Below are 12,555 nucleotides of genomic sequence, written 5' to 3'. Positions count from 1 at the left end.
AGTTGAAAAAGAACTGTCAGATGAAATAAATATAAAAAGAGGAGTGAAACAAGGCTGTATATTATCGCCTTTACTCTTTAACTTGTAGTCAGAGAAAATATTTAATCAAGCCTTAATGGATTCAACATAAGGTATTATTGTGAATGGAGTAGCCGTGAACTAAGTAGTGCTGGCTAATTGGAGAAGGCCTTCAAAGTCTAATGAACAAAATAAAGCAAACCTGTGATCAGTATGGATTAAAAATCAACGTTAAGAAAACTAAATATATGATAGTTAGCAAACAAAATTATATACAACATGACGGTATAAAAGTCGAATATGCCACACTGGACAGAGTAGAGAAACTCGTGTATTTTGGCAGTAATATCAACATCAACCGCATTACTTCTGAGAGCTGGTATCCAACCGCAGAAATTAAAAGCCGAATAGAACAAGCCCGAGCTATCTTTGTAAAAATGAGAAACGTACTTGGTAGCCACGATCTTAGTATTGACCTTTTCGTTCGAATGCGAATGACATATTGCTATGTCTTTCCAGTCCTACTGTATACCGTAGAAGCGTGGACTCTAAGTGAGGCTACGCTTAAATACTTGGAAGCCTTCTGATGTGAGTATACAGACGACTACTAAGAAAAAGCCGGGTCGACAGAGTTAGAAATGAGGAGGTACTTAGACGGTTGAACCAAACAACACAACTGTCAATACAATAGACGCAAGCTGGAATACTCAGGTCAAATGAAACAAGACCTTAACCTTGTATTAGAGAAAACCATGAGGTCGGCCGAAATAAAAACAGAATTGCTATCGGTTCAAGGTCCCAAGCTATTACTAGCATATGCAGATGACCTTGATCTCGTTGGAGACTCCATTATATCCATAAAAGACATTTTAAACAAGGTGGAAGGAGCAAAAAGTGAAGTAGGGCTAAGGATTAATGAAGAGAAGACGAAATATATGTTTATAAATAGAACGACACGAAGAGACAGGATAGGACAAAATGTGACGGTCAACACCTTCAATTTCGAAAGAGTACAACGTTTTTAAGTATCAGAGGGCCGAATCCAGCAGACAACGATGTTATATACAGGCTATACATTCCGTGCGGAGTTGGAGCCACTCTTATTGAGCTCATTGACTCATTTATTGTGGTGAGTCACTCCACATTCTTTCTTCTCTCAAGTTAACTAGTCTAATCTAGGGTTCCTCTTTCCGTCCTCTGTTATTTTCCTCCATATATCCCGGTCTTGTATTTTCTGTCTCCATCTTGGCACTTTGTCCTCCAATACCTGGTCTTCCCACCTGCTTTTTGGTCTTCCTTTCGCACTTGTTATATTTGGGTTCCACATTGTAACTTTTCTTACATCTTTTTCTTCTCCCATTCTTCTTAAGTGTCCATACCGCCGTAGTCGCTGGGTTTTTATAGCTTTCACTATGTCCTCACCTCCTAGTATGTCTCTTATTTCTAAATTCAAGAGCCTTTCATAATCTCCGTGCACTGTTTTCTTTGGTCCATAAATTCTTCTTACCATTGTTCTTTCAAATATTTTTAACATTTCTTCCTCCCTCTTTGTTAGGCTCATGGTTTCTGCCCCATATATCACCACTGTTCGAATTGCTGTTCTGTATACTCGGATTTTCGTAACCCTGCTGATTTTTTTGTTTTTTAAAATACTTTTGTACTTATAATATGCTCTATGACCCGCTTGTATTCTGTTGGTAATTTCTATGTTTCTTTCATTTTTGTTGTTAATTGTGACTCCTAGGTATTGAAAATTACTGACTATTTCAAAATTATAATTCCCGATTTTTATATTTCTTTCCTCTGTATCTTTGTTTTTCCTCTCTATTTTCATGTATTTAGTTTTCTCTTCATTTATTGTTAAGCCTCTTTTCACCGCTTCCTTTTCCATTTGTCTGGTTATGCCATCTAAAGTTCTTTTGTCTCTCGCCAGCACCGCTAGGTCATCAGCATATGCTACTATCTGGACTGAATTGTTGGTGATCGTCCCATTGAGTTTGCACGTCTTAATTATGGCGTCTAAAGTTATGTTAAAGAGCGTAGTTGACAGCCCATCTCCTTGTCTTACTCCTGCATTGTATTCGAATTCTTCTGTTGTTCCTTCCTGCGTTAATACGGATGCCTTTGATTCTTTCATCGTCATTTCCACGAGTCTTATCATCTTTCCAGGCACTTCTATATTCCTCATATCGTTTACTTACTTCTGGCCTCTTAATACTGTCAAATGCTTGCTTGAAGTCAATAAAGAGGATATGCAGCCACATGCCATATTCATAGAATTTCTCGACTGTCTGAGTCACTATGTGTATGGCATCTACGGTAGATCTTCCTTTCCTAAAACCATTTTGATAATCCCCTATTTTTATATCTGTATGCTCCATCAATCGTTTATTTATCATTGTGGTCAAGATCTTATAAACCACATTTAGAAGAGTAATGCCTCTGTAGTTTTCACACACTATTGGGTTTCCTTTTTTAAATATCGGAATAATTAACCCTTTTTCCCATTCTTTAGGCATTGATTCTTTTATCCAAATCTGTTTAATCAGGTTATACAATCTTTGCTGTATTGCTGTCCCTCCACGTTTGATCAACTTTTTTTTTCTGGCGCCAGCTGTAAAGCACAAAGAAATGGATAACATGGAAGAGATTAAAGGCATGTTTTCGATAATCCAGGCGAAATTAACAACGATGGAGGAAAAAATGGATAAAAATTCGGAAATAATAATAGGTCTCAAAAGGGAAAATCAAAAATTAAAAGAAATAATAAAAAATCAAGAAAAAAAGGCTAGATATAGTAGAGAAAGAAATAAGAAGAAATAATATTGTATGTGTTGGCATAGAAGACATAAATAACGAAACACAGAGAGAGGTGGAAGATAAAGTACAGAAAGTTTTCAACAACATCGGAGCAGAGGTCAATGTGAAAACTGACACCACAGAAATATGTAGACTGGGAGTATTCAAAGCAAACAAAAACAGACCAATTCTAATAAAGCTGCAAAACTGGGCAAAGAAAAGAGATGTGTTCGAAAAATCTAAAAAGCTAAAAGGCACCGATATTTGGATATCTGATGACTTCCCAAAAAAGGTGCAAGAAGAAAGAAAAATGCTGCTACCATATCTCAGAGAAGCAAGAGGAAATGGAAAACGAGCATATCTCAGACAAAATAAATTAATTGTAAATGACAAGAGCTATACAGTGGAAAATTTTAATGAACAAGAACAAGAACAAAAAGAAAAATACTACAAACGCTCTACAAGTGAACGATCCCCAGAGAGTGATCAGCTAAATGAACAACAAAGGAAATTTACTAAAACAGACCCAAAAAACTAGCAAGTGATGGTCAAAGGGTGGATGTACAGGATAATGACCAGGCGTGGATACGGAAAACGAATAAGAGAGCACCGAAAAGTAATAGAAATAGAAAATTGAAAGGTTTAATAAATATAGGAACGTGGAATATAAAAACTATGCTAGCCATGGGCAAAATGGAAGGAGACAACGATGTTACTGAAGAAAAAATAAAAAAAATACAATCGGCAAATTGCTGTGTATTCGCACTGTATAAGCTTATAAAATCAAAAAATCTTACAAGAGAAGTTCAAAGATCAAAATCTCTAAATCCATAGTCAGATCTGTACTAACATATCAATGCGAAACGTTTCAAAAATTTTCGGACCTCACCACATCACCACAATATAGGATATCACCACTGTATAGGATCAGAACCAATATCGAATTAAAAGCACTCAGGCCACGTGCACAGACTTCATAACGAGAGACTTGTAAGACTGGTATTTGAGGAGATTCCTACAGGCAAAAGACCACTCAGATGCCCCAGAATGCGATGGAGAGATAACATCCAAGCAGATCTCCGGAAAATGAACATTCCATTTGACCCTTGGTTGATGGAAGACCGAACAAATTGGAAAAAAGTTGTACAGTCAGCCAAGACCCACCCAAGGCTGTAGCGCTACGTGATGATGATGAAATGAAGCACGTCTGTGAAAACATAATTTTCATATATACATATATCGATTTTCAAAGTTGTTGTCAAAACATTAATTTGTTTAATTTTTTTCATTAAAAAATAAAAAATTATTATATTTCAATTATAAATAGTATGGCATCACTAATGAAGATTAGTACATCGAAATTTTGAAGTAAAAGAATGAAATAACAATATGCAAAATATAGAATTATTTTTTAAAATCCCCTAGCAGTAAATATTAAAGTAAGAACTCAAATCTCGTTTTATATTTCAATACGTACAAATTTTTTAAATTTAATTCTTAAGTAATTACTTATTTACTAAATACAGTGATTTAGTTTTATGGATATTTAATGTGGAATAAAGCCACCACTAGATTTTATATCATGTCACACTAATATTTAGAGTGAAAAGGTAAGAAAATAACACAGAAGAATAACACAGTAATATTTGAAGAAGGATCTGATAATGTAAAGGTATTGTTCTGTCGCATGAATCTCTGAATGATATGTGACTGTCCAAAAACTTACACTGGTCAAACTGGCAGAACCTTTGACAAACGCATAGCAGAACACAAAAAGGACTTTCAATAATAGAAAAACAAAATCGACGTATGCATTTCATCTTCTACACCATAACCATTCTTTTAATGAACAGTATCAAATTCTCCATATTCAAAGAAAAGGCTATCTTTCTTAGAATCTCTGGAAATTAATAAATTAAAAAATACAGATATAATTCTGAATGACCAACTTGAGAAAAACAGCTCCCCACTCCTCAACCTATCCAGAGACTTTATACTTTATAGTGTAGAAACATTGTTAAAACCCATTACTTGAGAAAGACACACTAACTTAGAAGTTTTGAAAACAAAAATTTTCAGTGTTTTATTGTTAGATAAAATAACAATTTGTAATAAATCCTTTAAAAGTTAACACGTGTGAATTTTGAAATTTTTAAAAAAATGCCAATTGTTACTTTAAATAAAAGGAGTTCTGAGCTGTACAATAATATTTAAGTTCGTTATTGCTGAATACAAGGGACAAATGAATTGGTGTTAATTTTGTACATTATGTTAGTGTATACCAATTCCAATTTTGTTTGAATTTCACTTAAATATGCCACAATAGAAGACAGTTGACAAATATTAAAAATATTATCAACATCGCAAATCAAAAACGGCAATAAGATTAACACAGAGATTCCTCAGCAATAAAGGTCAACGTCAAGGATGCTGGATTTCGCCAACTTTGTTTAATATACATGTTGCAAAGGCATTGAAACAATGAAAACACATATATGTAAAATAGAGGTATAATATCTGTAGATGTGTTATACAGTGAGGGACGTTTAGGTTGGAATAAATTCATTTTCTCGAGAATGGGCCATTTTGAAGATAAATCCCGAAACAGTTAGATTTTTATTTTTAAATTATAATTTTTTGTCATATATATCATACTATTAGTGACATCATCCATCTGGACGTGATGAGGTTATCGATGATTTTTTTAAACGAGAGTAGGGGTCGTGTGATAGCTCATTTGAATGGTTATTTAATTCTCTATTCAATAATATAAAAATTAACATAATTATTTATAGAGGGTGCCCATTTTTTAAATTAAATTAGTTGAGGCAAAAAGAAGAATGTATGTAATTTATTTAGTTCAAAATACCTTTTACCGCTGTCATAATACAGAAAAACAATGTTTAGTTGCCAAATAAATATTGTTTTTCGCTAAATTCAATGTTAAATCTGCCACCCACCTGCCTCTTAGCAGTTTGCACATTTAATTCAAGTTTAATTTAATTTTTGTTTTCTGACAGCAGTAAAATATATTTTGAATTAAATAAATTACATACATTCTTTTTTTGTGTCAATTATTTTAATTAATATTTTTATTAATATAATATTTTTTGGAAACCCTGTATAAATAATTATGTTAACGTTTATATTACTGAATAGAGAATTAAATAACTTTTCAAATGAGCTATCACACGACCCCTAGTCTCACTTAAAAAAATCATAAATTACGGCATCACTCCCAGACCAGATGGATGATGTCACTAGTATGATATATTTGCCGAAACATCATAATTTAAAAATAAATTCGACCTGTTTCGGAATTTATTCAAAATTAGTACATGTAACCAAAGTTACATACACATTATCGTGAAACTGAATTTATTCCAACCTAAACTTCCTCACTGTATGTGTGTTTATTAACCTTCTACTTTGCTGTTGACCAAGTAATCACAGCGAGCGATAAAAATGATCTGGAAAATATGACAAGGAAACTTCAAGAGAAATATAGAAAGTGGGGGTTGGAAATCCAAATTAAAAACTAATATCTGCCAACAGGAACCGAGATGACGAATATCACATTAGAAGGTAATGACATAATTATGTCCTGTGACCAATACGTACCTTGGAGTAACTTTCGACTCGACGGAGAAAGATGATCAAGAGATAATAAGAATATTAAGGCAAGCTAGAAGAAAATTAGGATGTTTATTGAACAGTATACTCTGTAGTCAAGAAATAGGGAAGAGAAAAAATATAACATAATATAAGAAACTCTTATAATTAAAAGTAGTCTGTTATATGGAACAGAAACTTGGAGAATAACAGAGAATAACAAAAGAAAGCTACAGGCAGTCGAAATAGTCGTCTTTAGGTCAGTTGGATATCCCTCAAAGAAGTAATTCGCAACGATGAAATCAGACGACGAATTGAAGGAGCAATAAAGACAGATGCGGAGAAAAAGCAACTGATATGGTACGGACATGCCCTCTTTATTCCTAAAGGTCGGCAACAATTCTGGCAAATCTTTCTCTATCGTGTGCGGCTCACAATAAGGATTGAGACTCGGTTACTGTCTGATGTTTTTCAACCATGCACATTTTCTCCTATCTGCACCTCTGCTTCCTTCAATTTTCTCCTCGATCAATAACCTCAAGAGCTCATAATGTCGGTACACATGTCCAGAGGATGGAAAATAAAAGACTCCCGAAAATCATGGAAAAAGATTATGGAATGGGCTCTACGTAACCGTAGAAGACGAGGAAGACCTCAAAAATCCTGGAGCAAAGGAATAACTAAGCAATATGAGCAAGAGACCTTAAAGAGGGCCAATGAGCATGGAAAGGCAAGTAATCAACTTAAGCTTGCAGGAGAAATACTTGAATTAGAAAAGTAAAGAAAAGATGGTAGCAGTCGAATAGAAAACCTGAAGTAGACACTCTCTTAACAACCTGTTAGAAAAAAAATCCAAATGATACAAGAAGATAAAGATCGGTGATTTTTTTGCTCGAATAAAGCTGATTGTATTATCTCTCTCTTCAATCCTGACCCCCCGGAGGGAGTGTAGTGGTCGACGTAATGTCCTGTATTGTCCGTCTCCAAATATCTCTGTCTCTCGTCATTTCTTTCAACTCATGCATAGGTCTTTTGCATATTCCTGTAATTTTATCGATCCATCTTGTTGGGGATCTTCCTCGTGATCTTCGGTCTTCCACATTTCCTTGTATAACGAGTCTTTCCATGCTTACTGTGTTTGCTCTCATAACATGTCCAAAGTATTTTAATTGTTGAAGATGGACTTTACTGGGGTGTCGTCGGCTAACTTTTAGCTCCCTAAAATTGAATTATTTGTCCTACTATCGGTCCAAGGAATGGACTCCGTAACATTCGTCTCCAAAAAACAACATTTCAGTGGCGTCTATCTTTATCTTTTCTGTTTGCCTCAGGGTCCAAGATTCGCATCTAATTCAAGATTGTATTAAAAAAGTTTGTTTGTTTATATTCATATGTCATATTATATTCATATAATTTCGAGATTACCATGGATAATATCTTATTAGTCGCTATGTATTCTATATACAGTATTTCTATTGCTCCAAGTAGTCCCCATTAGAATTTAAATCTCTAGTATTAAAATGTAAAAACCACTGTCTAATCTAAATAATTCATTTGTTGAAAATATAACAAAATATATCCTTCTTCTCTTAAAATATGACTAGACTTGCAAAATAATACATAAGAACTGGTACACGTGATATGTAGAAGAAATGTATTATGGCTTGGCATTTCTATATAAGTTTGTGGAGTTGTGAAATTATCGTTTCTAAACAGACTGATCTACCCACATTGCATTCGTTGAATGTTGAATAGAATAAAACAAAAAAATGTCTAAAATATGTATAGCAAACGCGCAAATATCTTCTTAATAGCTGTATGAATTTGTTGGATGAAATAAATTTCTAACGCATCTGACCAATAGCTATACGAGTAAAACAAATAAACAAGAAAATAAAATAATATCCCGTTTAAAGAAAAAATGGAAAAAAACAAACTGAAAACGCATTAAGTACATAAGTACATAAAAAGTATTTATACGACATAGTATACAGTAGGAAAAATGAAAGAATACCCATGAACGAACATATAAAACACGCTGTATTTTCCTGTCACCGTGTCATACAAAAAATTGGCCAGCGCAAGTACATAATAATAATTATTACATGTACTTGCGCTGGCCAATTTTTTGTATGACACGGTGACAGGAAAATACAGCGTGTTTTATATGTTCGTTCATGGGTATTCTTTCATTTTTCCGACTATATTCAATATCCTTTCCATCAACAGCAATATTACGCTTTAGCACAGATCATTATTTGCGTCTTGCTCATGTTGATCTTTAAGCCGTCCTCTAAGGAAACGTAATATAATTTTAAAGACATTATTGTTGCATCATTCATACGATCGGCTATAAGGACAATATCATCTTCGCTTCTCAATTGACTAAGCTTCTCTCCATTTGTGTTGATACCATAATCGTTCAGATCTGCCTTCTTACAAGTATGTTTTAAAAGTGTGAATAGCTTAGGAGAGACGGTGTCTCCCTACTGTACTCCTCAATGTATACATGATTTATTTGCTTTTTGTTCAGATAGTCTTACGCTAGCTATGGCATTCTGGTAGATATGTTGACATATTATATTATGACAGTGTGTCGATAATCTGTTCTGGATGGAATATCAGTACCAAGGTTCGTTATAGTAAATGGTGGTTAGTGCTGTACCCCAATCTAAATCCAGCTTGTTCTCTGGGCTGATAGATAGAAGTCTATCTTGGCCTCCAGTCTTTTTTGACTTTTTTTATAAAATTGTGATAGCAAATTGACGAAACGATAGAGTTTTAGGTCTGTTATGTCTCCTTTCTTGAATAATAGAGCAATGGAAGTATTGTTCCATTCGGGAAGGGTTTTTCCTTGGTACATGCAATCGGTCAAAAGTTTGGCCAAAGTCTGGATGATTTCATTTCCAACTGGTTTGATCTTCTCGATCACTACTCCATCATCACCAGAGGATTTATTTTCATTTTTGAAAATGCAGTTTTAACTTCGTATGGCATTTCTTCTGGTTCCTGGTTTGTGATATTGGGCATGGATTGATCTTGTCTTTCGTTGGTCCTCTCATACTTTTCGCGGTAAAAGGATTCGACAACCTCGAGGATTTTGGTTTGGTACGAGGTACTATCCGTAGTAATGTTTCCATCTTTGTATCTTACTCTGTACATATTTTGTTCGTACAGGGAGGGGTACAGGGAGGGGGATTGAGTCCGCTTCTATTCATAATATTTATGGATCAAATAATAAGAGAAACTAAACAAAGAACTAAACCAATATACATAGGATATAGGAAATTAGAACAAATAGGGATGGCAGAATGTGCATTTGCGGATGATGTGGTTATTACAGCAGGAACCGAGAAATGCGTAAGAGAAAGCTTGATAATATGGAATAAGGTATTAACAAAATACGGTATGCAATTGAATAAGAGTAAGACAAAGACAATGCTGGACCTCGGAGGTAAACTACACTATGTCATTTCGAGCAAATTTGTTTAGCGTGTGTTTGCAACAAAATTTGGAGCACTTAGGATGTTAATAAAAATCTGATATATCCCATAATCGGTTGAAAGGCAATATGACAATATTTTAATAATAATATATAACCAATTTGTATAATCCAACTAATAGAATAAGTGGATTAAAAACACTGATTCAAAACAACACCATGTCGACATAGTGTAGTTTACCTCCGAGGTCCAGAATGGTAATATATAGAAATAGGAAAATGATAAATATGCAAATAGATGGAGTAGAAATAGAGCAAGTCAGTAAATATCAATACCTAGGTGTAATATTTGAAGAAAACGGAAGACAAGAAATAGATATAAACTAGAGGATACAAAAATCAAATAGACTATATTATGCAATAAACAGTGGATTTGTAAATATACGAGAAATATCAAGAAAAACGAAAATGAGTGTATACAAAACTGTGTATAGATCTGTACTCACATATGGATATGAATCGTGGATATTGTCAAAAAGGGATAAAAGTAAACTGCAGGTAATATAAATGAAATATCTAAGAAGAGTAATGGGAGTGACAAGAAGAGATAAAGTTAAGAATATAAAAATAAGAGAAGAATTAGAAATATAACCATTAGAAACTTATATAGAAGAAAGACAGCTGGGTTGGTGGGGACAGCTTCAAAGAATGAGTGATAATATACCTGTTAAAATAATCTGGGAAAGTAAAAATATAGAAAGGAAAAAACGTGGTAGACCAAGAAAACAATGGAATGCAGTAATAATAGATAATATTTTGAAAAAGAGGGGAATAACATGGAACGATACCAAAAAACTAACAGAGAACAGAAAGATATGGAAAAAAATTGCGAAGAACCAAAAAGAATGAAAGAAACAGATCCCTACACCTCAGGGTAGAAGGTATAAAGATTATTATATACGAGGTACTATCCGTAGTAATGTTTCCATCTTTGTTTCTTACTCTGTACATATTTTGTTCGTATTTCATCTCAAAATTTTATTATTTTTTTGTAACCACCTTTATATTGTTTTCTCGTATGTTTTTCGGATTGATCGGTGGATACCTTTATTTAATTTCTTCATGGTTATGTAGTTGGACTCATACTTTTCGGTCAGCTCTCTGCTTTTACTTAGGAGCCCTTCAATCTTTTGGTTTAGTTTTTTTATGTTATACAGCACTCCTTTTTTATTTCTTTTGGTGCCTTTGATATGCCAGGATTTGCCTGTTCAAAATCTTTTATTTCGTTTTCTTGTAATGTCTGGTTAGTATATATTCACACAGGTCGTTGAATTCTGGAAGAATCCCTTCATTCTTTCCTGCTTTTAAGATCATTTTGGTTTTTTCCAATCTAAATTTAATCGCATCTTTTCTGGGGTTAATCTGTGCTCGTTTCCTATCGAAAATGTGTTAAGTATTTTAATGTCTTGGATTATTTATTTTTTGCTCGTTATGACAAAATCTATCTCATTTTTGATACTGCCATTTGGGATGTACCATGTTTATTTACGTTAAGGCTTTCTATCAAAAAACGAGTGCATCAGGAATACATTTTTCTGGTATAGTTAAATAGTCTTTGCCCTCGCTTTCTTTGCCATCCATACTTGCCCATTGCTACTTCTGCATCATACTGTTTGAAGTCCATTTTCGAATTAAAGCCGCCCATAATTATTGTGTAATATGTTGGTGTAGCATGTAATGCTCTTTCATTGCATGCTACTTTCCATTTTATTGCCTTCAGCTCTTCTTCCAGTTCTATCATCTTCTGGTCCGATATCATTCAGGCTAAGAGTTATCACTTAGCCTGATCACTAGTAACCTGATCTGTTTGGGGAATCTTGGTACAAAATTCTGCTCGAACTCTGTTCCAACCACTAGCTTGCTTGGCGGTGTTGGAGACAACACCGCCGGAGACTGTGAGCCTTTAGTAGTTTCGTATTTCATAGAAAATAACGTTTAGGATTTTTAGCCATTAAAACCCCACGCTTGGTTAGTGCGTATTAGTGAGTTGGTTTGGATACGGGGGTAAGAAATGGTGGGGCGAAGGGAAGAAAAATGGAAAAAAGGCTTTGGTTTTGGAAATGGTTTCCCCGGAAATGGCCGGCTGGGGAAATCAATGAGATCGCGTAGTCAGGTTTGCTAATTTTGAAGTACCTATATCTATAGCTCCGTTTTAAAGATAACCTCGAACTAAATGAAAACAAAAACGTTTAAAAAATGCGAGGTAATATTTTAAGACACGTTCAGCAATGCAACTTCAAAAACGAAAATAAAACAAAAATATTATTTACCTTATATGACGGATCTAACTGACAAACTCTTAGTGAATTGTGATGACAAATCCACCTTCAAATTAACGACAGATAAAAAAATCTAAGATCGGCAAATGATCCAAAAAAACAACTGTCAGTTTAAACTGGAGCAGCGAAATATATTACGCACTGTGTAACCGTAACCTCGCTAAATATCATGCTAAATATCAGAACACAATATCATCCACGACAGCCACCGAAGACGGAGCGTATAAATAGCGCCAATTTCTAATTCATAATTTAAAAACATTGGCCGTTAAAGCCTAAATTACATGATACATTGAAAAATACGTTTACTCAAAACTACTACGATGATCAACTAATATTCTTCTT

General features: G+C 34.2%; 1 protein-coding gene across 4 annotated transcripts in view; it reads right to left on the bottom strand.

Moving 5' to 3' along the window:
* Positions 1–12,555, bottom strand: part of LOC126881274 (gamma-tubulin complex component 2-like) — a 109,704-nt gene that overhangs the window by 21,358 nt on the left and 75,791 nt on the right. The window lies entirely within an intron of this gene.

This window comes from Diabrotica virgifera, chromosome 3 (assembly GCF_917563875.1).
Source record: "Diabrotica virgifera virgifera chromosome 3, PGI_DIABVI_V3a".
Lineage (NCBI taxonomy): Eukaryota > Metazoa > Arthropoda > Insecta > Coleoptera > Chrysomelidae > Diabrotica > Diabrotica virgifera.
The sequence above is the reverse complement of the archived record's forward strand: the minus strand, read 5'-3'. Positions and strand labels throughout refer to the sequence as shown.